At 39.0% G+C, this 26,487-nt stretch overlaps 1 long non-coding RNA gene across 1 annotated transcript in view; it reads right to left on the bottom strand.

Annotated features, from left to right (window-relative positions):
- Positions 1–14,346: 14,346 nt before the first annotated feature.
- LOC119477724 overlaps positions 14,347–26,487 on the bottom strand; it is a 31,230-nt gene continuing 19,089 nt past the window's right edge. The window contains exon 5 of the long non-coding RNA XR_005204296.1: positions 14,347–15,155. This is a non-coding gene — a long non-coding RNA (uncharacterized LOC119477724). The remainder of the gene's footprint in view (positions 15,156–26,487) is intronic.

The raw sequence follows: 26,487 nt of genomic DNA, 5'->3' as shown, positions 1-26,487 counted from the left end.
CTGTTTGGAAACATCTGATTTTGTCTGGGAGTGCTTTCCGTCCACGGCGTCTGCATTTGCATAAATAGTTTTTGTTAGAAAGGGGGCCGCCGAAAGGAGCACACGGAGTTTGCGATTCCCCCTTCCTGTAAATCTCTCATTGCAGGGTATTACATCCTTCAAGCCCAACGAGAAGTCCACTTAACACTTTAGCCAATGTAAATAGAGGGAGATAAAAGCTCTGCCGACTTCAAAGCGGGCCCTCGCTTGCAAACATCAAAACGCAAGAGAGAAAACAATCTGTCATTTATGTCGGATATAAAAGTTTGAAGGACATTAATCCCCTTGATGACTGTTTGCCACAAGCAGTCCAGGAAGGCTGAGTGGGGGGTGTAGACCTAGAAGAAAACCAAGGATGGGGACTGGGAGTTTGTGAATCAGGTTTCTCAATGTAGCTAAACATGTGCTTCATGTTCTCATTATTTACCAACTGCACTTATTGAATTGTAATCAGTGGCACAGATATGCATTAAGGCAGGGGCCCGGGGCCCCTTACAGGGGAGAACATGTTCTTTTTAAATGCCATTGGACCTATTTGTATTCTACTCATACTTCAGACCTGTTGGATAGTATAAACAGAAATACCTTTCAATTTGAATCATGTTAATACCACTATGTCTTGCCCTGATATGCAGGGTGATATGTAATCGGATGTCGCTTTACCTTGGCTGGATTCATGGCTTCATTCGATCACACCTGAAGACGCATTTTGGTCTCCTGTCGCTGTTTTCAATAAAATCAAACACGATATACTGTCGTCATATTTTTTCAATTGAGCTAGTTTCGGCTTTGCGTCACTTGACGATGTGGACTGACTCAAATATTTCTCCATGCTCCCCAGCTAGCTAGCTGGCTAATAAGCTAAGCTAAACTAAGCAGCAGGAACAGTTCGTTGCGCCCTCAGTGAAGTGACTGATTCATGACAGATTGACGTGATGTGTCACAATCCTGTCAGAGTTTCTATAGAGTGCTACAGGGATGACGTATTGTTTTAGGCCAACCCAAAAGTCGCTCTGGTTTTCTCGACAAAACGCCAATGGGATTTTTCCATTGGGTTTTGGGTTATTGCAGAAAAAAAACTCTGTGGCAAACAAACATTTATGATACATTTTGTTCAGCAGGATAATCTTCACAAATGAACACCATTTTTATGATTTTTAAAGCATAAATGCAATCGCCAGAAGTAAAAAGCTGACGTTAGGCTATAAACGAACTACACAATGGTCACATGAGCGCAAGTATACACAACGAGGCTGTAAAGGTGGACGAGTCGGTGTGATGGCGTTTAGTAGTCTCATTTAGCCACTTGTCAGCAACCGCTTTTTTTAAAGACATGTAAAGGCTTCAAAATCGATGAGTGGGATATTTACTGACTTATTTCAGGCATCTAACTAAAAACCCATTGACTTCCAGATGAGGGAACCAGAAGTGCTAAAATGCTAACTAATTTCCGGGTGTTAGGGCTCATTCCTGGACACAATATGCTTGTTTTATTTGTGCAAATTGTCTGCACCTGTAGATATGTACTTTTTAATGATACAGCACAATTTATAGCAAATTACTTTTGCGGACCCCCTGGCAGAGCGCCACCCCAGACCCCACTTTGGGAATCATTCCATTAAGGAGTCTATTGGTCTGAAGTGCACTGGATCCCCTGCTTGCAAACCCTTACTTAAAAAATAAGTTATATTAGTATAGTTCTTTTAAACTTAAAATAAGAGAGTATGCTTTCAGTTTACTTTTTATGTACTTATCAGAGATATACTTAACAAAATTGTACCTAAGTATACTCGGCTTATACCAACAAGCATACACAAAAGTCTAAGTGTACTAGGCAAGTGTACAGAAGAGTCCAAGTATGCTTGGCTTATCCTGAAAAGTACAGAAAAGTATAAGTTTGGCTAAGTACTATAAGTTAACTTAAAGAAAACTTGTAAAGTGTATTTTCGTAAACTAAAAAGTGGGCTACAAGTATATAACTAATAAACAGTATACCTATAAGTTCACTTGTAGTATAGTTCATATTATAGTTGCAGTACAAAATACAACTTGGATGTAAACTACTAAGTTTACTACACTTACATTTAAAGTATACTTTTATAAACTAAAAAGGGGGCCAATTTAGTCCCAAGTATTGAAATAGTGTACTTAAAAGTATCGATATCAGTATACTTATTACATAAAGTATACTTGGGGAATATACTTGAACTATTCTTCTTTTTTGTAAGGGAACTAAGAATCTCACACAGATTCTTCACTGTCTCATTACATTATTTAATAAATGTTCACCTCCAATAATTAACTAACAAAGCTCCAATTAGATTTTGAATTAGCCGAGTAGAGTTCAAATGGGACTTGTTGTGCTTTACACTGCATACATATAAGATCATTTGTCTGGTGCCTGTCTGCTGCTGATACCCAGCACTTAAAGGATTTTGAGGTGATTACCTTCATGATTACTCTTATTAAAAGGTGCAGAAACAACGCGAGGTCTGCACTGTAAAGTTTAAACAATGCAAGCTTGTCTTTTGGTTGTTGATTACTGTATTAAACCTAATTGAGCGGTAAGCTTGTCCTTAGATGGCAGTGAAACAAGCCTGTCCTTAAAACAAGCAGCAAGCTGATGTGTGTGTGGGTGGGTGTGGTTTGGCATATTTAGCCATGTGATTTATTTGGCGCCGTCATATTTTCCACACAAGTCTATTAGAAAGCTGACAGTCGTAGATGCTCAACTGTGAGCTTGTAACAGCTGTTCATCATCGATCAGCACATTGTTGGCATGTCAAAGCACTGCTTTTACTTCCAAGACATACATATTTATATGCTAAAACAAAATCTCTACATTCTCTTCTTGTTTTCAGAATAAAATATGATTCATAATAAAACATTGTTCTCATATCTTTCTCAATACTAAATCACATTTCTGCTGATTCTTCAAACCAATAAGCCATGGCACACTTCAACCCCCCGCTTGGCATCCTGATGAGGCCTATCAACGCCTCTGAGATGTAAAACACAGCCTCTCCAGGCTCATTGTTTAATTAATTATTTGATCTAATTATTGAGAGGAGGTTCCAGTATGCCGCCTTGATTGGCCGAGACATGTTTCCGGCTGCAAAACACCCACCAGCGGCACACCTGTGGTTGAATCACAGTGAATTTCAATGCAACTCACACTGATGGAAAACTGCCACTCACGCAGGTAATTATACACTCCTGTTTGTGTCACCTAGCAACTGCAGTGTTTTGATATGCAACAGCCTATTGTTCATCTGTACAGTAGCTTATTATTGCATTTAATCATTATTTCTTAAATTACAAAAGTATAATGATGTAATGTTCCCTGCACTTTTCAAAGTGTTTTACAGATGTTCTCACAGCTTTTTCTACACTGCTGTAGTTTAACGCCTACTATTTAAATTAAAATATAAATAAGCAATGTATTATATGTTGTTCTATTTGGAGATGACACATTAAATCAGTATATTTTCTAATGTTTTCTTTGTAACTACAGGTGAAAAGCTGAGCTGGAACTTGAGGGGGAGATGCAGCTTGCTGTTTGAAATGAAGACAAAAGGTGAAGGTGCAAACTTTTTTTTCCCCTTTCTCATGCAATGTCCTCCATGCCCACAAGGGAGAGTTGTTAGTCAACAGATGAACCAAGCATTTGCATATTAGAATAGTTCATATGCTACACTTATGACTGCAGCTTCAATATAACATTAATTTTACCACTTTTATTTATCCATTTTTAATGAACTTGTGACCAATCAAATGAATTAATAATCTTTGAATGCACTCTGTCAGCATTTAGGACATAAACAAGAAAGACACATGTGGGCAGACCTATAAATAGCTATATATATTAATGGTTATGAGAGCAATATTTATGAATGGAGACAATACAACGTAATTCAAAGTGTGTGTTGTCCGCAAAATAAAACCCCTGAACTTTGAGTCTTTAGGGACAAACACACAAACACCTCAGTGACTGTGAAACAAAATCCACCAAATCTCTGTAAGCTCTTCAGACAGAAGGCTGTCAGTCAACTTTGACACGTTTTTGTTGTTTTTTCCTCTTAAAATTTAGGGGAGTAAATAGACTATAAATAGCATCTGTAAGAGGATAATAATTTATGTACTTCTGCCATACATATAATCATAATTCCATTATCCACTGCTGCTGTTATAATTACAAGTCTTTAATGCACTAACTTTTTTTTAAATATGTGCATATCATCTGTCACTGTCAATATAAATGCTATATATATACAGTATATATAGACATGTATACATGTACATATTGTACATAAACATCCATCCAGTATTTATTTATTTGTGCTATTTGTATTGTTTACACTTAAAGAACACATTTTTATTTTATTCTTATTTTATTGTTGGCTGTTGGTGCTATATATTTATATATTTATATATTTATACTTATACATATTTTTTCACTACGTGTCTACATAACAATCCGGTCTATCCCTCACCTTATTTGTCCAGCTTTGTTGTCCTTGTACCTAGCTGTTTTCATTTCTATTTCTGTGTGAGTACACTTAAAGAGACGCATAAAACCAGAGTTAAATTCCTTGTATGTACTGTTTGTACTTGGCAAATAAAAACTGATTCTGATATGTCAACTAATTGAGCATCATTAAAAATAGCAGAAGCACCGGATCATTATGTTGATTTGATACTAGGGTATTTTCAGGGAAGAAACTGAACATATTCAGTCACCAGACTATAAACACCACACTCACTATAAACTTTCTTCTTTTAGAGGATCTCTAAAGACATTATTGCAAACTGCTTTTACTATTAATATTTGTTTTGACCTGCATCCCATAGTGGTTTTCATCCTTTAAAACCCAATCAATAATAGTTAGAAAAGCTCTCTTTCTCTCCCCTTCTTGCTCTCTTTCTCCCGAGAGATAGAGAAAGTCAAGTGCCATATAAATAAAAAGGTCTTGCCAGAGGCACTTACTCTGCAATCTCCTGAAAATTGTGTCTTAGCTCAGCTAGTCCACTCAAGTCACATTGGAGAATGGGCTCCAAATCAAAGCCAGAATCGCGAAGCCCTGCAGTCATTAGAAAGATAGGGGAGTGAGGAACACATAATAATGATCCATTAGCTCTCTCCCCTTGCATATTCTCAAGATCTGCCTCTTATGGTAAGATAAATCAGCTTACTGGCATGACTGAAACCGAGAACATAAGCACACGTTCTTCCCTTTCTCTGCTTTTCAGCTCCTCTTTGAGGATTCCACAATTGCATGGAAATCAACACTATTATGGTGGAGAAATTTGATGAAACATTCTTAGGCCCCAATGTTGTGCCTGTCTGCCTTGATGATCATAACAAGTGAAGGAACGGTGTGCTTCCTCGTGCCACGAGCGCTGTGCATGGCGATTATGGTTGCAATAACAATGACAACATTCATCTTTTTGAGGCGAGGGGTTTTATTGGCTCTCTGTATCAATACTAGAAAAGGTAGCAGGCAGAAGTGATCCTCGCTTGGCCGCTCTGTCTGTCTGTCTTTCTGCTGCTTTGCTTCCTCTGGTTCTAATTTAGTCGTCCTAATCATAAAAGCATCAGCGAGCTGCTGTTGCGGAGTAAACCAAGAGGTGAAACGTGCCCCTAAAAATTCCATTTTCACTCAAGTGGACCAACACAACAAGGAACATGCAGCAGACAGAGACAGACTTCTCAGCTGCCAGATCAAATGGCAGAGAGGCTGATTATTAGAGGCAGACAACAAACAGTCCCTGCTGATATGTGTGTTTCGTTGTGGTCATCCAGCGAGCACGCAAGGTGAGGTGCACTCTGACATGTGTGGATCAACTTGGGGTGAATGAATGCCAGTTTATCTTTTGACCTTTACAGACTAAACACCCTGATGTGCCGGTGTTACACTGAAATCTGTGACCACCAATATCTGAGAGCCAGCAACACACGAGGTCATCATTACTGATGGCTGACATCAGAAAGGGACCCCACTGTACCTATCTGTTACTTTGCTTTTAGAATTTTGTGAATATATCTTTAAATTAAAAATATTATTTATGTTTTTTAACAATTTTGTTTTGTGTGTTTTCTGTCATGTATTTGCCTAATTTATTATGCAGGTACATTGGGGCCACAGTTTCTGATGGCTGACATCATGAAAGTGACCCCACTACCTATCTTTTACTTTTCTTCTAGAGTTTTGTGAATATATCTTTAAATTAAAAATATTCAAATACATTTATGTTTTTCAACAATTATGTTTTGTGTGTTTTCTGTCATGTATTTGTCTCATTTATTATGCAGGTACAGTGGGGTCACATTTTCTGACCACAGCCATCAGAGATGGTGACCTCATGTGTTGCTGGCCACACATCTTTGGTCACAGATTTCGGTGTTACACCAGATTGGTGGAAGCTGACATTTTGCGTGTTTTTGAGCCCATATAGACCTTTTGGGCTAGGGGGTCGACGGGATGCGGTCTCTCCATCCTCTAAACTGGCAGACCCTCTGACAGCATATAATTTGAGTCATCAGTCTGTATTTTGGACGCAGCAGCAGATGTTTCCCCATGTCAGCATGCAGGCCCCCTGTCTGACAAAGCAAGATGGAGAACCCTCCCTTCTTCTTTTAAAGTGTTGCACATGAGTCTCCATCTCTCCTTTCCTTCCCTCTGCCCACTCCAAACCTCCAGACCTCCGGCATCCCGTGGGACACCGTCCCGTGTCCAATCCTGGTGGTGGGAAAAACATATTTGAATCGATGCGTCCTGAACACCAAATGGAGAAACACACACTGGAAACAAAAGGCAGCTAGTTATTGTATTTTTGCGGTTTGGCTTGATGACTCATTTATCCTGAAACATGGACTGGATCCCCTCTGAAAGGCCGGTAAAAGACACTAATGGAAGGTGATTAATAGGCAACTGGGGTAAATGATTGCTATGATACTGGTATCATCACTGATGTAATGGGAGTGAAATGGCCATGACGCATATTCCTTTTTTTATTGTATCATTTTGCGTGGGCGTGAACAAGAAAAATAGAGCAGAAATCATGGATTTTTATTATTTATTTATATTTATTCTAAACTAGATATATAGCTGGTATTGAATTAATTTGTTTTGCTGGGAATGAACTGTTAAAACGTCCTCCATATTAATTAGACAACTGTTTTTATATATATATAATACCAGACCTGCTTTTTAGATGATTTTTTTTAGAAGTTTTTTTAATTATAAATAATGTTGATGAATAATAATATTGAGAATAATTTTGATGATATTTTACTGGGGGCCAAGCATGTGTGAAATGGTTTTCAAGACAGATAAAAAGAAAGACATACCTGCAAATAAGGCAGAAATAAAGAGTAACGCTGCTCTGCTCTCTCTTCAGCGGGGGAAATATTTAATTTAACTTAACTTCGTTATTTTGTTCTCGTTTTTACCGTGTTAAATTGTGTCAAATATTTTATTGTGTTTTAGGAGATTTATAATAAATTCAGATAATCTTTAGGAGTAGAAATTTAGGCAGGACATTCTAATATTTGAATACAATAAAAACATTTTAATATTATTCAATAACAATTCCAAATGTATCACTGAAATAAAGAAAATGCGAAATAAAGAAAAAAAAAACAATCTTGTAAAATAACGTTAGAAATCGTGTTAAGAAACTATCCACTCTTTATTTTGTATATATATTTTTTAAAATCTATATATCGTGTTGTCAAAATCCCAAACAGGCCCTGGACTCGTGCGTGATGTCTGGAGCGCTAATTAGAGCTGACATGTTTTCAAACTCCCCTCAGGAGCGACCTGCACAAACTGTTTCAAAGAAAAACCATCCTCACATCCTCACATGCAATATTTCCTCCCCTCGCCGGCAAATGAGTCCGGGTGGAGGAAAATTGCAGGGGTCATTAGACCAAAAAAAAAAAGGCCTAAAAGTGTGACAGTTTTCTTTAGGCAATCTTTGAACCGCGCCAAAGGGATGTTATTGTATCAATTTGACTTGATAGACCCAATTAGGCTGTTAGGCTTTTAACTCCTCAAACGGATTTTGTGCTAAAACGCTTTTGATTCTTCACATCAAAGTTTGACTCAAACAAAATGTTCATTTTGCTTTTGACAAGATCCATGTCCTTTATATTTTATAATTGTCTGACAATTCAAATGAATAATAATAAAGAAAAAACACATTTTATTTGATATAGAATTGGACATATAAATATTTTTAGGGTTATAAATGGAGTTTAAGTGGAAAAAAAGGGAATCATACCTCGGCTTGTATAAAAGGATCTCACAAAGTGAGCATAAATCACTTCTGCATGGCGCTGGAGACCGAAACGGAAATATTTGCCCGCCACTGCATGGCGCTAGGGAACTGCAGGACACTTTCACTCATATTTTGACAGGCTAGGCTACTGTATCCTATATAATAATATTATTAATAATATTAATAATAATAATTTAAAACATTATACCAACAAGGCCAAATCATTAAAAAAAATATAAATGTCGACATAAAATAATAATAGATAGGCCTACAGTAATTTAGAAAAACTTTAACGTATTCTCACATTTATATCTTAATTTGAAAAGATTTATATTCAGCACTGAACTTCCTTTACATGCAACATTTTTTTTCAGTCAAATAAAAATAATTATAAAAAGTAGGTGATATACTGTACATTTTCTTGTTTTGGATTTCTTCCTTGAAAATATATGAATGTTCAACGTCAACGAAACTAAATGTGTTACTCCTATTACAGGCCACACGTGTAGTTCAAAATTAGGCTAAATATAAAAATACATTTCATGCATTTCAGAATGCGTTTAAAGTTGAATTATTAGTGAATAACGATACAAAAGGCCTGTTTATTGCAGTCGCGTTCAGACAACAAATCACTTGTGAATATCCAGGTTATTAAAGAGGTTATTTTTGATAAGGCATAAAAAAATGAAATTAAGAATACACGCCTGCTGTCCTGCATTAAAGTTAAGGTGTTAAAGTGTAAATGTTCTTACTCTATCGGGTTCAGGCCTGCTGTCTCTCTCTCTCTCTGTCTGTTTCTGTCTCTGCTCCATGGAGACACAGTGCTGTGTGCGTGCTGCCTACATGACGCTGCTGCAGCTTACTGTATGGCTCACACACACACACACACACACACGCATACACGCACACACAGACACACACTCACACACCAACATAACATATACAACATCAAAGATCTCCTGCAAAAAAGACAAGATAATCATCCAGCCCACTGTGTTTCCTCATTGCAGACATACCAGGTTGTTTTCCAGGTTACAGTAGCCTCCTGCTGTCCTCCGCCCTCTCTCTGCACTGCTACTGCTGAGAGCTGAGTAGTATGGATCAGTAAGAGTCATACAAACAACATCAAGTGAAAAGAAAGCTCCCTCCAACAGTTTGACATTGTCACTGTGTGGACAGGGTGTTTGCATTATCACGGATTTAAATGGAGGGCTCGTTTCCAGTAGAAATAACATCAGGGCCAGTCAGAATAACAATCACTGCAAAGCTATCAGAAGATGAGGTGTAACAGCTTTCACTTCAACTTCAGCAATAAGAAGAATAACTCCAGGGAAACATACAAGAAAAAAATATATATAAAAGTCAATTGATAAAAAAAAAAAAAGTATTAATTATTCAGAACAATAGCAAAAAAGTTGGAAACATGATGTGACAGTGTTTATGCTCACATCTGGTCAACAATATAGTTCATAATTAACCCAGAAAATATAAGTTTTAAAATGTTTTGTTGGAAATAATTATTTTAAAGAGAAGTGGAATAACTCTTTTGGCATCATAAAGTAGTTCATAGATAGATAGATAGATAGATAGATAAATAGATAGATAGATAGATAGATACATACATACATACAGTATACATACATACCACTATATTTTTTTTTAATATTTATATGTATTATTTATTCAAATACATGTTTGCAGACACTTCATGTAAGTCTGCTTAATATAAAATATGCTTGATTTAAAAAAAGCATTCATTATGTTAATGTATAGGTTAATATATTTGGTCTTTTTGGGGGGAAGTTTCGTCACTGTATGAAGGTAATATAGAGTTGGTGGGGGGTTTGTTCTTGCCAATGAAATTGAGCAGATGTAAACAAGTTTATTCCAGTAAACACTAAAATGTTTGGTAGAAGGGAAGATCTTATGGAGAGTTTTACATATGTGAGATTACATAGAACAAGTATTGTGATAGACATAACCAACTGTATACAGCTCAAAGTTTCTGTGTGAGCTTGCTTTGCTTTTTTTTATTGCGGCTTTTTATTTGAACTGGAAAATATTTGCTGGTTAATTATGACAGATATTGCATGATCATTTGCACGACTGTGGTGCGTTCACAGAATATTATGACTGGTGTAACAAACTCTCCTGTCTAAACATGCTCTGCCTGTGATGGATGAATCATGTCCTAAACTATTACATACCCCGTTCAGGAGGAATCTCACGTTTCATTAAGTCTTTACAGATAAATGCATGTCATTGCAAAAACGCATGCAAACAGTCAGCAGCTGAACCAAGTGATGGCAAGTGTGTGATAAGTGTGCAAATGCAACGACAGCCGATGGCGTCTCGTGTTCGGCTTGACAGGGAAGGAGCTGTGTTGCTTGTTGTTTTCAGGCTTTTCTGTCTACGTCTGTGTTAGCTGATGAACAAGGTGATGAAATACCTGCGACAGGCAACACAGATACACACGTTTGTCACCATGGACAACCGTATACAGACTGCACATGTGTGTTAGCAGGCACACACACGAATATACATTAAAAAAAACTATAGTCATGCATGTGAATAAAAGTACCACAGAAGAAGAAATGTGCACACATTCAGGTGACCTTGGGGAAGAAAAAACAAAACAAAGAAGCACATTAAAACATTATATAACAGGACTAATTAATCTGTCAACCTCTCAATTTCTCTCCCCTTATCTGACCCACAAATCAACCAATGCATCCTCAGTCCCCCACAAAGAACGTTTTATCTGCTCTGTGTTTTTGCTTCAAGCTGCTGGGATCATGTCTGGGGACGAGACCCCCTCCTCCTTAAGAGAGCAGCCTTGTTTGGGACTGTCAGTCAGTCAGGAAAAAAGCCCTCCTTGTTCTGTCCGTTCCGCTCATATCATCACCCAACACTCCCACTCCCCCCAGAACTTCCACTCCCAAAAAGCGTCTCCAAATCTGATTATTCTTGTGTTTCATCAGGTTGAGAGATTTGGCCGATGGCGTATTGGCATTTGACTTCTGATTTATCCCCTCTCTCTCTTTCCCTCTCAGCTGCAAATGGCGTTCTGCAGCTGGCAGCAATTCCATGAGTAGTATCCGTTTCATTAAATCCTATGCAGAGCATATTGAAGTTTTTCCATTTTGCCAATTTGTTTAGGCGCCACCGATAAATTTCACCACTCTTTGGTGCTGAAACATGTTTATGGAGTTTGTTTGTTTTACAGGCTTTATCTCTCTGCTTCCTTACTAACGACTGACATAAGCAAGAAAACCTTGTCAGGGCAGCTAAACCCTTCTGTGACTGGCTGCCATTTGATGCACAAATGTAATTGTTTGCGTGCTCAGAGACTTGAATAACTTTGTGACCTAAATTGCTCCCCTAATTTAGAGCCATTACTGGAAACTACTCCTCCATGCTGACAATATGGCCACCCCTGCCTTTATGCCATCTCAGTGCCACACCTCCACACCACTTCCATTAGCTGCCAAGAGGAGTAGATGAGTTCTTAGAAGATGAGAAGCAGATCTAAAGTGACAGCCAAATGGAAAGTCTTAGACACACTTGAAGACACGGACCACAGCAGAAGAAAAGGAAGACAAACACTCCTTCCACTTCCATCCATGAAATTCAACTATTTATGTGCTTTGGTGAGTTTTTAAAATCATATTTTGAAAAAAGTAATCCCTCTCCTCTTTGTCATCACTGGTTGGCATTGTACATGTCTGGATGTACAATGGAGAAGGTATCTTAACGGAGCCCCGTCTCTCAAACATTACATTCATATACAAATAATTTGCTACACAAGTATGTTTCATAGGGCACATTGCCACTTGGATTACAGTTTTTAACTGCAAACTGGCAACACCAAATCTTTATATAGAGGAAAAGTCCCTTCCCTTCCGGTGGACCCCATGGGACCTTATTTTGGAAAAAATAACAACGGTGGTCAACGGCGAGAGACAAATATTTTTTTGATCCCGTTTGAATTTCGTCATGAATCAATTATATGATGTCACCTCAGTCTCCAGTGCTTTGGACACCCAGTCGACCTTTGACCTCCCTGCTATGTCTTCTCTGAGGTATAGGAATGTTGTGTAAAAAAATCCAAACGTAATCGAAGCGACAATGTCTTTCTCCAAAATGTATTTGGAAAAGTAAATTAGTGCGGAATCAACATTTTTAGTATGAAGATAAGGTTGCTCATTCAGTGGATCACCCAAATCACTGTTGGTTCCTGTGTGTGTGTGTGAATGTGACATTGTGTGTGTGAGCATCTGTGCGGATTCACGTTCGCTTTGCCTGAGAAGACCGAACACCGTCCTCATTACTTCACACTTCAATATTCACTTTTTCCCAACAAAGCAAAAAGCTTTTATGTGACACGCTGTCTGTCCTCTCCCCTCATCTTTTATGACAAACCTTCATCGGCCTCCATCAGCAGTCCCACTGATCAAAGACACTGACTTTACAACTAAATTTAGCACCTGCCACCACTGTGTCAAAAGTGTATGCATTATGTTTGTTTCTTGATTTGTGTACGTGCAAGTGTAGGTGAGTGTGTTCGGTACTAGTTTGTGTGTATGTGTGTTTGTGCTTATTGATGATACACACACACATACAGTCATTGTGTTTTCGGTGTGGCCCAAATTGCATCTTCACACTGTTGCAGCAGCTCAAGCCATGGTACACATCACCATCAAAGAAGAGCTGCTAGATTACTGTTGATTTAAATGAATACTTTAACATGTATACCCATTACATGTGACTTTGTATTTCTGAAGCTAGGTTCATATAGCAGTGTGTAAAACAGAGTTGTGAATTATCTTTCTTATCTTTTGTCTGGAATCACATAAAGCTAAATTAATGAACCACAAAAGTGTGTGTTTGTGGAAGTGTCACTTGAACCTGTGATATGCAGAGCTCCTATGAACTTGGCCTCCATTGCCATGTAAATGCTGCTGCTCACTTCCCTGGTTGCCACGGCAGCCAACCTAAACCAATTCATGGATCGACAATATATATATGAGCCGAACAGAGCCTGAGTCTGATGAGGGAAATTGAGGACAGGTAGCAGGAAAGTCAGTTCTTTAGTTGTCCAAAATAAAATGGGAGTACACTTTTTTAGTAATTTCCAAATATAGTTTTTTACTGTTAATCTCTATGCCATTTTATCTACTATTTTTGCAGACAATGATGTTGTCAATTTTGATTTGTACTGAATTTGATAACCTGATTTGGTACACTATGGTCAGTATTAGCTAGGGCCTATGTGAATTTTGCATGCTCTCTCAGGGATGATGTAGTCTCTACTCATTGTCAAATGGCTAGATGAAATGGAAACTACAAATATCCCATTTTCACACCTCGAATGAGAATATGTCCAACATGACATATGCATAGGGTAGTACAGAGCAGAATAAGTACACGTTTACTTTTTGTTTTTCATCGCTAAAACTCCAAGTTTGAGTACAAGTTCGAGTTTATTATCATATACATTAAAAAAATACAGTTGTACATTCAAATGCAATGAAATGCATCTGTCCTGGCTCTCTCATCCCTTAAAATGCTATACAGCTTGTTCGCACGAAAAGACGTATGTATACCACAATAATGGGCTATAGCATGCAATAAGAACACATTTCTTGGTGTGTCATTTGTAAGCCATGTAGTCTGTACTGACTGCAATGTAAACACTCGAGAGAGAAAGACCACTTATAGTGGGTGGTAGGGGAGGGGATGGGTCCAACAAACACAGAACTTTCGACCAGGTGACCGGTGTTTTGTTTTTTCAGTTACGTAAGTGACGTTTGTGACATGTTTTCCGTACGTATGCAACATTGTTTCTGTACGTATTTTACCTAGTTCACATACTGTACTTATTTTAAGCCCAACCATGACGTTTTCCCTAAACCTAAGTGAGTGGTTTTGTTGCCCTAGACCAGTGGTTTGAAAATATATTTTTTATCTACAAAAAGGCGGCCCTGCAGAAAAGTTTTGGGAACCACTGCCTAAACCAACTTCCGTAGTTGCCGTAGTTTTGTTGCATGGCGTACAAATGATACGCTAAAAGGCTAAAATGCGTCCTTGTGACACGCAGAATGCCCGTGTAATGTCATGCTATTTATAAGCCTTCCCATGAGACCCGGCTGATATATAAGATGAGTAAATAAGAGACAACAATAATAAGAAGGAGAAATTCTACAATAAGAAATAAATCCCTGTGTTATTTAAAGTGCTTGCTGTTCAGTAGTCTATGTGTCCATGTGTGCTGGGTGGCTGATGTCCTTGTCCACTTAGGCCCTTCCTTCTGCAGCAGAAGGTATGCATGTAAATGTCCTGAATCTGTGGCAGTGATGTTCCTGATTTTTCGAAGCTGTTTTCAAATGGCTTCCTCAGTTGTTTGTGGTCTTGTTGAGTCAGGTTGCCAAACCACACCAGTATGCTTCCAGTAAGGATGCTTTCTCTGGTTGCCTGATAGAAATTGACCAGGGTTTTTGTAGACATTCCATATTTTTTTAAGGCATCGCAGAAAGTATCTGTAAAGTAGCGTCTCTGTTGTGCCTTTTTGACAACTCAACTGATGTTTAGAGACCAGGAGAGATCTGAATGCCTAAGAATCTGATGTTATTCACTATTTCAACAGGGACATAATTGATGCAAACTGGTGGCTGAACAGTTTTGGTCTTCCTAAAATCCAAAATTATCTTCTCAACATTTCGGGATGGATTTAGGGAGGTTATTGTCTTGACGCCGTATGAATAGGTCCCTCTCCTTCTTCCTATAGGCGTCCTCATTGTTGTGAGTAATCAGTCCAATCTCTGTGGTATCATCTGCGAATGAGAGTGAAGAAGAGCAGAATAAAGGTGAGCATGAAGGAAGCTAAAAGCATTTTTTTTCTCCTCCCACTCCTTGTCTTCCTACTTTAGGCCTTGGGGAGATAATGAGGGCCTTGGCTTTGTAAACATTATTTCTGGCATATTGCAGCTGCCATCAGCTTATTTATGGCCTGAATTTTAATAATCTGGGAGCTAATATGCTTCAGAAAGAAGGAAAACACACAGTGAAGCCTGCCAAACATTGCTCTCCTACCCTCAGCAAGGAGGCCACTCAACAGGAACATCAAACGCTTGCTCTCCCGTGCCTGGCCCACGTTAATTGTACATCTATTGTTCCCACATAGGTCCCTGGGAACCAAAGAAGGGGAAAATTGGCAGCGAGAGAGGGAGGGAGAGGAAGAGAGAGAGAGAGAGAGAGAGAGAGAGAGAGAGAGAAAAAAAGAAAGAGAGAGCGCGAGGGAGAGTAATGAAGCTCAAGCTGGATAAATATGTCCTAAAACAATATCAGACTGACAAAGGTCTCTATTGCCTGTATCCCAATTACTCACCCTTAATGACAAAAGAGGCCTTATTACAACAGTCCTGTCCTACACATATTGCTCATGCACATACAGTAGTCAGGCCCATAGCCAGAGGAAACTTCATGGACGGGCATCTGAATTCCCCTCTGAACTAAATATAACATTGATATTTACACTGAATATCATCCAAATAACGTACATCAAGTATAGTTGGACAGAATTTAGGGAGGAATGGCTGTTGCATCATGATCTTTATGTGAGATTAACCAATATTTCTTTCGTTTCATGTGATGCGATTTTCTTAATTTTTTTGCACGCAATACATTTGTAATTCATCCAATAAAACCACAGTATTACAGTTGGACTTAATCACACTTCTGTGGAAAAGTCTTTCATCATGAAAACAGAAAAGGTCAGAAATGTTGCCTAGGTTAGTCATCAGTGTAATTATACAGTTACACTGACAGCAAAGTCGTCACTCATGACACAACCACAAATTGCTGTCGGTTGAAAGTTGCACTCGACCTATATTTTGTTCACACTAGTAAAGCTGTCTGAATCTGGTCCAAACCTTCCTGCTACAACAGATCAATACGCCTACACACAAGGCAGGATACTGTACAAAATATGATAGAAAACCGGAAAGGTTGTGCTTCAGCGGATGCAGCGATCGTTAATCAAACACATTTCGTTTTTTATTGGAAAAATAAACCTGCAGTAGGCAAAATAGTTTTGGCATCATTGGGAAAAAAATTCCACAACAACCTTTCAGCATATTGTAATTCAAGTGTTCTGATAGATAACTAGACTTCCTCACCTCCTCAACTGATCTCAACATGGCGGCTGGATCACAATCTTTCTCATTTTACAGCTAAACAGTACACTACAAGATGTTTCTGAAAACATTTTATGCAAGAAATAGGCATTACAGTAACAGAATACTGATTCATATTTGATCAGCGGTGCCTAGTTTGACCGTTTGATCGGAGTTCGCGAGAGATTGACAGCTGCTCAGAGACGGCAAGGCTCCAGCTCGGCTCTGGTCCGGTCTGTGAAATCTTGCAGATGCCATTAGGAGCACCGGGGAATTTTTTTTTTCAGATTACCTGTCTCATGCACTACTGTCAGGATATAGTGACCGTTTTTATACATATAACTTTTTTTAATCATATTTGCTCCATTTCTACCCACTGCTGCTTTAATGGGAGGTTGAGGGTTGTGTTATGGGCACCATGGCTGGGCATTGCACCCCAGTGACGGGCCCGACAGTAGTACACCGCACACATACAGAAGTCTGTCATTTTAGATTGGTCTGTTTCATTAAAAAATGGTGAGTATAAAGAATTTTTTGGGGTTTTTAAAATAAATTGTTTGTCTGTGTTGATTTAATTCTTCACAACTAATTCTCTTTTATAAAAATGTACAATAAAACTAACTTAATTACTTAAAGGGGAACTCCAGCAATTTTATTTACAGGTGTTGGGGAGTAGCCTACATGTGTGAAAAAAAGGTAACGGCGCCAAGTTTTGACAAGGAAGAAGAATGTGTGGAATAAAAAGATGATATCTCTGGTTCTGCTGCATTGATTTTTAACTGCTTTTCTTAAAACTGCCCATCTCAAGTCTGGCAATGGTATAGGAGTGCAACGCTAAATTGGTGAGTACTCTTTTAATGTCACCATAGCCTGACATGGTATGTTTTCTCAAGAACTAAATTTGGTTTCATAAAAAAATATAATATGAAACTCATGCAATATATAAGTCCTCTAAAATAGATGATAATATAATGCCCTCCAGAATCGCAAATAAGCCTTTTTTTTATCCGATCTTTTCCGTATTGGAAGAATAAATCAGTTTCATGATCAGACAAGCCAAAGTCTGGTTGCATTTAAGCACAGACACGACCTGGTTTGGGTTAAAAAGTACCGTACATAAGGTTTGTAAAACAATAGAGATCTTAGCTCCATTAACGACCTTCGTCATCATGGTTACAATACTTACCACTTGATTAAGGTTAGGGAATGATTGTGGTCATAGTTAAAAGAAACCAATGCTGACTGTCGATAGAAAACAGGAAACAAACAGCTGTCTCCTGTGGCGATGTCCCACATTTTGCCCCAATTCACCACGACTTCCTTCTTTGCTCCCAACAAATAAGAGTCATAGAGTAATTACGATGGCCTTTAGAGGTCTTGTTGAAGGTTAACAAATGTTGTTTTCTTTGGGCATTTGCTGACGAAATTGATGCTATCTGGTCGCTTTTCTTGGACAGTCTCCTCCTTGTATATATTCATTGCCTCAGTAGATACTGACTTGCAGGAGATAATTTAACTAGTTTATAATCACTGGCAATTTAAAGATTAACTTTGCACGTCTGTGTTATTCTTCCAGCAACGTGGTATAAATTCACAAACATTATAGAAGCAGACAATATGAGCAGTATCAGAGCCATAGTGCCCTGACAATGAAGCAGCTGTATTTAGCAATCACAGAGAATTTTTGCTCCTTAATACAGAAACACATCAAAGTAAGTACAAGAAGCAGATATGCACACAGGAGACATAATTCAGAGCAACATGAGGTGCCAAAAAAAACCTATACCTAGCAAAAAGACAAGCCAGTAAATACACAGCTGCTTGTCTCTGCCACGCAGGCCGTAAGAGAACAACCTAACAGGCTGTCGGCAACAGGACCAAGGTGACTGCAAGTTTAAAGGGCAGGGTTCAGAAAAGTAAGTGACCCCGTCCTGCCTCACACACTCCCTAGCTGTACATATTTACGAGGTGTCATTTTTATGTGAGCGCCAGGCAACAACAGGTTTAAGAGGGCCAGTGTAACCTTCCTGGGGCCCGGGGTGACCTGCACCCCGGCTACAATAGTTTCCCTGGGCCACAATTAGGACCAAGGCTTCACTGAGTCACCCCAGCGTCATGCCTCCATGGAGCCTCATTCTGGCCCCAACTCGCCCCTCTCCCACTTACTGTAGCTGGCTTTGAAACAGTCATAGCTCTCCCTTCTCACCAGGCAAGTGAACAGCTTATACTTAGAATAAACCAAATGCCAGCATACAGCGTTGGACACTAAGAAGGAAAACATAAAATGAGGAATAAAGAAGTGAATCTATCTTTAGTCGTTTTCCTGCACTTCTTCCTCCCACCCATCTTTCTCTCTCCTCCCCTCGCTACCCCTCTCTCCACTTCGTTCTCTCTGGCTTGGTGAGCTGTGACAGTTGCCGCGATGCCCTGCGACACAGTGAATATGCAGCAGGGCTCACTGGGTCTGGCCACACAGACTTGTCACCACCGTTCAGCATCAAACCCCAAACTACCAATTAACTCCTGAGCCCACCCCCACCTGCCTGAAGGCACAGTGACCTGCCCCCCCTTCAGTCTGCTCCGTTCCACACAGCACTAACCCCCACTGGCCCTCAACCCCACTATATACTCTCTAAACATGCCCCACGAGATGCCTCGTGACTCCCTGACATACAGATGCTCAGAGATATTCTTCCCCATCTGTGTGTGTCCGTCCGTCTGTCAGACCCCTGAACTTTACAAAAGAGGATAAAGTCAATTTGTCGGTGCTCGTTCCAGGCAGAGCCCAGTGTGGCTGTAACAACTCGGGGGTAACAGAGAAAGACAGGCTGGCTCTGGCACTGAGGCTGAAGAAGCAGGCAGTGTCCAGCACAGAGACAACTATAGTGTATGATTGGGTCACGGAAATGCAGGTCCAGGTGGATTTAATTTAGCTATACAGTTTATTAGCAAAAAAAGGTGAATTATTTGTCAAAATCTCCCTTTCAGTGATGAAGTGGTAACAAAAATGTTACAAGTGATGAATTAATGGGGATACTGGGTTGGAATGATCCCCTGTCCATCCATACATGCAAGATGCTCGCAGTGTCTGGTGAAGAACTTTTTCGCAGTCTCACATTACACCTAGAACACCAAATTATAGTATGAGCAGTACGGGTGCCTGTCAAAATCATGGATTCACAAGCTGTTGTGGTAAAAAAAACTTTACCAGAGGGAGACATTTTGGATCCATTGATGAATGCCTTAAAGTATCCTGGTCTTAACCAGGATATAGACTTTACATGCTTTCTGTAAATAAGTAAAATGTATATATTTTTTCTTCTTTTCGTATAAGCTCCCATGTTTATTTTACAGCCTATATGTTCAAAAGTAGAATTATTTTTCATTGATGATGTACATAAATTACTTGTTTATTTCTTCATGGTATTTTGTAATATTTTGTTGTATTATGCTGATCATGTGATTACCTCCCAGTGGTTGTCGATACCATATAGGTGAGGCCACATCCACTTTGTCTGTTTGTTAAACGCCCTGATGAAGACCAACAGTGGTTGAAACATGTTAGCTTTTCTTTTTTATGATTGAGCCACTATAATAAAGGCTTTTTGATATATTTCCTACCTCGTTGCCACTTATTTTAGTATTTTGGCATGCCTGGAATGCCTTCCTGTCTATCCTGTTGTGTTTGTTTGGAATAATCTGTATCAAGCTTCCATTATACAGTTTAGTTGTTTTAACATATTTGAATATTACTCAATAATCATATTGTAAGTGATGTTGCATAAATATGTTCATGATGCATAATTGATCATTAATCCCATAAATTCATGCAATAAGTAAATAAATAATTTAATTGATGTAAAGATCAAAATTGAAATCGGATGTGATTAAAGTGATTTGTCTCATAGAGTAACATCACAGGAATGTATAACAGAAAGGTTGTCGCCACTAGTACATTTTCTTTTATTTAATGCTCATTGAAAAAAAAGACAAAATAAAAAATAATTATATATACATTTGATGTCAGAGTTAATGTTATATATATATAGCTAATAATTCCATTTAATCTATTACCTTTTTTGTTTTAAACATTGGGTATGATGGTGCTATATTGTTTGAATTCATTAGTATAATACAGAAAAGTTGGCTTGGTTCCTGAACATTTTATCTTGTGAATATGACATTTTCCAAAAATAATTAATAATTGTATGATACACAGCATGTTATTTTCAATCGTATCTTATTATTTTCAATCTTGTTCATTGTTTTGTGTTTTACGCACACCTTACGTTACGTTACGTTACCTTACGTTACCTTACGTTACCTTACCTTACGTTACGTTACGTTCCGTTACGTTCTTACGTTCAGTCCCGGAACTAATGTTGTCTTTGTACCGCTACGACGGGATTTGTTGAGGGACTCAATCCAGCGGGAGTGTGGGAGCAGGTGTTACAGCACGCTGCTATGATCTATTGTTATAATTATTGACGTCTGAAGACAAAGCAGACAGTCAAAGAGACTTTTGAAGGACTTTCATGGACTCAAGAACATCTTTCTTCATGACGCGGTGTGTGGTTCTACCTGTATGAAATGCTTTTTGTTTCATGTCCGTGCTAGCTTTGTATTTTCATTTGTCTTCATGCTACATACTATATAGTTTATTGGTGTATTTTGTACTATGTTCATTCATATTTCTCACGACGTGACTGACTAATTTGTACAAAACCATGCGCAGAGTTTTGCGGAGCTACCAGAGAGCTGCACGCGCCGCGCACCTAAAATGTGACGTCAGACACGCAGCAGCCATGCTGACCTCGCACAGGACCATAATTAGTGTTGTTAATTACACCTGTGTTTACTCTGCAGTCGCGTGTCAAACTGGCTGCTGTGAAAAGGGCCAATCAAGAGGCCGCACCTCCTCATTTGTTTTTCTCTTTTCAGCACTTGAAGTGGAATGTATCAGCAATCTCTTGCGACTGTTTATTCATTATTTCTTTAAGCATGTTATACTGTGTCAGTCATAACCAGCTGTGGTTTTATTATACTTGGGCTATGCGTCTTCCATAGTAAGTCTGTAATGCTCCAATATTATTTCAACTGGAACATCATAGGGTTATTATAGTGTTAATAGTTAAAGTGCTTTCCTGTGTTATTTGTAGTCTATAGTCGGGTATCATTCAGGTTTTAGGAGCAGTGTCCCAGTCAGGATGCTCTTACATAATCTGCAGCAGGTTAAAGGCAAGGCAAGTTTATTTATATAGCACATTTCATACACAAAGGCAATGCAAAGTGCTTTACATATATAAAAGCAAGATAAAAGAACACAAAGTGCATAAGATAAAAACGAATACAAGAATATAAAAGTACAAGTTAAAAGAAAAAAAATTAAAAGGATAATAAAAACAATCAAAAGACGGTAAAGTGCAGCATTTGATCAATTAAGGAAAGCGTCTGAGAACAGTTTGGTCTTGAGTCTAGATTTGAAAGTGGCCCCTCTTGATGCATCTTTGACCTCATCTGGAAGTTTGTTCCACAGTTGAGCAGCGTAGCAGCTAAAAGCAGTCTCACCATAAAGAAACACATTCTGAATTTTTAAAGTGCATAAAAGATACTAGGATATATTGGGTTTAGGGGTCCTCCCCCAAGAACATTTGAAGGTTTTTGACTTAAAATTATGCAATTTTGCATAATTTTGGACCGATATTATTACCAGTGATTATTTTATTATTTACACATATCACAGCCTTTGTCTGAACCTTTTTCTTCTTGAAATGTTTGCCCTAAAAGAGCAGGTTCAGAAAGCTTTTGAATAATGTTTCATGAATTATATTTGCTCATAAATAAAAAAAAAGTTATGACGAACAGTTCACTAATTATTTTACAAAAAGGATGTGAATATTGTTTTAATAAATTACCTTGTTCTCACCCACACAGCAAAAAACGCTGGCGCTGCGCCGTTATTAATCGACATTATGAATCTCCCAGAGAACCCGATATGGAGAGGGCAGAAAAGAGTACCGGCAGCTTGTGAGAAGTGCTGGTGTGCAAGAAAAAGTCATCGTATACCAAAGAGTAAAATGAAGAAGTGCTGGTACTGCTTACCGGTGAGTACCGGCCCACTTCGGGCACTGCTTTTTTTTCCTTATTCTTCACAGGAGCTCCTTCTCATCATCTAACTCTTCCATATGTTTTTTTCAGCCATGGAGTGGTGTTGGGCCAAACTTATATGGAACTATTGAATCACGCCTATCAAATAAATCAAAGACCGCCTATCAAAGGATTTGAAAACTGTCGGTCCAAATCAAAAACAAATCACATGCTACACGGAATCCGCCGCAGTACTATACATGCTTGGTGCGCACCAGAGGTGCCTGCAAAGTGAATGAGCTGCGTCTGTGTTGTCCTGAAGCGAACTACATATTCCCTTCTAACATATATCTTAGCCAGTTACTCGTACACCTTTGTAGTTACTGGAGCAGGCACAGGAAAAGGCTAAAATCATTTAAAAACATAGAATTTATGATAAACGCAAGCAACAAATTGCACTCAATTAGCAACTAATATTTTTAATAAAATGATAACAAAATGGAAATGAAAATGATGACGACAAACAGATTAGTTTGCTACTCTTGGCCCTTTCAGTTTAGTTTTGTTCATTCGTTGATGAAGCAGCAAGGAAGGAGAAATACAAACTGTTTTATATTCTGCTTTCTTCTGTTTTCTAGGAAAATGGCAGGCAACTGGACGAAGGATGAGAGGAAGCTGACAACAATTTCCAGTTGGACATAGCCTAAGCAGTGAACTGTCAGAGGAACTTGGCACCGTAATATTGCAGGTGAGGTCACCCATTTCTCAAGAACAGTTAGAGACCTGTAAACCTCTTTTTATAGAGCACACAACATGCTCACCACCAGTACACAGCAGGGGATAACAAGAACCAAGCAGCCACAGAGACTTTGTCTGGTTGAAAGACGAGCTCTGAAAGCCCTCAGAACCAGTGTTCTGCCGTACATACCACCTCCTCATTTGGTTCTCTCTTTTTCTCCTTATTAATTCACAGAATCATGACGAGGAAACGTTTGGATGTTCTATACTCCATGCAGGTTTCTCCCATAGACTGCATCCAGTCTATAGTTTCTCCTTGCGGCAAACCGACATTCTCAAAGCTCCTCAACATTCACAATTTTCTCTGCCCATTCGCGTCCATGTAGTTAGAAAAAAACAGTGAGGAGGTGTAGAAGTCTAGTTTTCTCTCAGAACACTTGAATTACAATATGCTGAAAGGCTATTATGGAATTTTTGCCCAATAATGCCAAAAATATACTGCCTACTGCCACTTTCACGCGTGGAAGAATCAGAGAAACGATACGTACCAAAGCAATAGAGTAAATGCTGTTTCAAAGAACCGACCTGTGTCTGTGTTGTCGTGAAGAGAGCTACACATATTGCATTCCAATTTATACCTTAGCTAGTTACTCGTACACCTTTGCTACCTTCATAGTTACTGGAGCAGGCACAGGAAAAGCTTAAAATCATTTAAAACCATGGGATTAACAAATGACAAGCAACAAATTGCACTCAAGTAGCAAATCATATTTTAAGTAAAATGATAAAATGAAAATTATGACGACAAACCGATTAGTTTACTACTCTTAGTCCTTTTAGTTTAGTTCTGTTTATTTGCATCAGATGCTACTGGTGAAGCAGTAAGGAAGGAGAAATGCAAACTGTTATATTCTTTTTTATACTGTATGTATACAACACTAATAATATGAATGAATATTTCTTTAGTCTTTAATATATTTTAAATTTCTACTAGCCGAGAGTTAGCTGTGTCTCTCTTAACAGTTTCTGTGACGTCATCTGTCTCGACTGCTGGGAGGAGAATATTTGACCTAAAGTATCATGAGCAAACCGCTCATTCTGTAAGTCTGCAGGGTTCCGTCCCTTTGCTGTCCCACGGGGGACATTAACATGGACACGTCACACGGCGGAGGATGACACACTCCCATAGCCGCAGAACTGGCCGCAGCCACTATATCCCTCCATCCCCCATCACCCAAGAGGTCATCCCCTCAGCAATCAGCAATCCTTTCACCTTCTGTGTGGCCCTAATTACAGGATCTCTCTGCTCGGAGAAATGTCTCCTCACTGAGCCATGTTGGAACTCCTCAGTCCGGTTTTTATTTGTTTATGACAAAATCAGAAAGCATGACTGCTTTGTTGTGTGTTCTGCAGATCACATCTGTGAACTTATATGGATACAGATGGCTGTGTGTGTGTGTGTGACACATGTTTGTGTGTTCATCCACAGTTTCCATTTATTAGAGGGCTTCTTTTAGAGGATAAAGCCTGGTGAAACTAGAGTAAACTGGTATTGATGGATCCACAGAGGAGTGAGGCCCTCTTGATATCATCCATTAGCCAAGCCTGAAGTGTCCTTATCTGTAAATACTCACTCATCAGACAAAAAATGGAGGAGCATGAAGAGCATGCTGTAAACAGATCATGAGGAAGTTATCTCATTATAGTATGAGACAGGATACACTGTAAAACATATTTATTGCAGATGGATGATGACACAACACTAAACATTAAAACTATGACTTGTTAACTTGATAAATTTGGGCTAAAAGTTTGTTTAGACATATATGATTGTCTGACTGCTTGTGTTTCTTGCCCTGTTCTGTAAACATGAATAAACTGGAATTATCTTTTACATCTAAGGGTGCTTTCACAAGCAATAATCTGTTTGGCTAGTCTGAATCAGAGTTAAATTGATACTTTTGGTTTGTTTTCTATTTAGTCTGGTTTGGTTTCAAAGTACACAAATCAAAGTGGAACAAATAAATGATATAAGTTGCTGAGAGGTGTGTACCAAGGAGTGAATTTATCTTTTTCATCTCGAGAGTTGCCACTTCTATGCAGGGAATCGCGGACTTTGCTGTCGAAGTTTTTTCACTTTGACTCGACACAGATCGACTGCGCACGAATCCCTTCTCCTCCAGTTCATGACTTTATAAATGTCACTGTTTTTGCGGACTTTACTTTGTATATTCTTTATGTTCTCTCCAGCCCAGATGTCAAGCCAACATTGGACTTCTGCAGAAGTCCAGGTCAGTCCTCACTCATGTCATCCCCACACAGGCAGCCTGCATTTTGGTTCACTTGGAAACGGTCCAAAATTACTTTGCGTAAGCGGTCTTGGTCCAGTTGTTTTGGTCCCCACCATAGTACGATTACTGCGTTCACAACTGCCTAAATGAACTGCACCAGATGTTGAACCGCACCAGAATTTGATTAAAGAGGACTAAATGTTGGCTTGTGAAAGCGTCCTAAGTGTGTTTCTAGACTCTGGCACTAATGGTGACCTTTTCCTGCCTGATTATTTATTGCCTTTTATCTCCCCTACAAATGTGTCCATGTGATTCATAGGAGACATGTGTTGGGTCAGTTGTTCACAGTACAATGGTGAGATGTGATTTGTTTAGCTTTGTGACACGAGGGTCTTCCCAGCCTGCTACACTGTACAGCTTCCTGTGACACATAGTTACATTAGTCATCCGAAGTAGTAACTCACTGGAGGTGATATAGATAAGGCAGAAACCTTTTGCAGTTGGCATTATATCATGATGGGTTAAGATTATCAGAGCACTGTCAAGAGCACACAACTGCTCATTGTACTCTGAAAAAGCTTATTTTTGGAAGACCAAGGTCACGGTAACCTCAGCTGCTCAGCCTCTATCATTTACCATCTGTGGGAGTTGAACCGGGGAAAGGTGATGAGGTATTTTATCAAATTCGGACACCTCTGCTGACAGTACAACAATGGAATCCAGATTTCACCTCCCATCTGTGGACACATGATATCAAGAGCGTGAGCTTTTACTTTAAGCATCTCCTCTCATCTCACTCCTAGTTCCACAAATCACCTGTCTGCTCTGCCGCAATCACCGAGAGGGTCAAAGGGCACCTCCTCATGCTTGTCACT

This window comes from Sebastes umbrosus, chromosome 19, assembly GCF_015220745.1.
Source record: "Sebastes umbrosus isolate fSebUmb1 chromosome 19, fSebUmb1.pri, whole genome shotgun sequence".
Lineage (NCBI taxonomy): Eukaryota > Metazoa > Chordata > Actinopteri > Perciformes > Sebastidae > Sebastes > Sebastes umbrosus.
The sequence above is the reverse complement of the archived record's forward strand: the minus strand, read 5'-3'. Positions and strand labels throughout refer to the sequence as shown.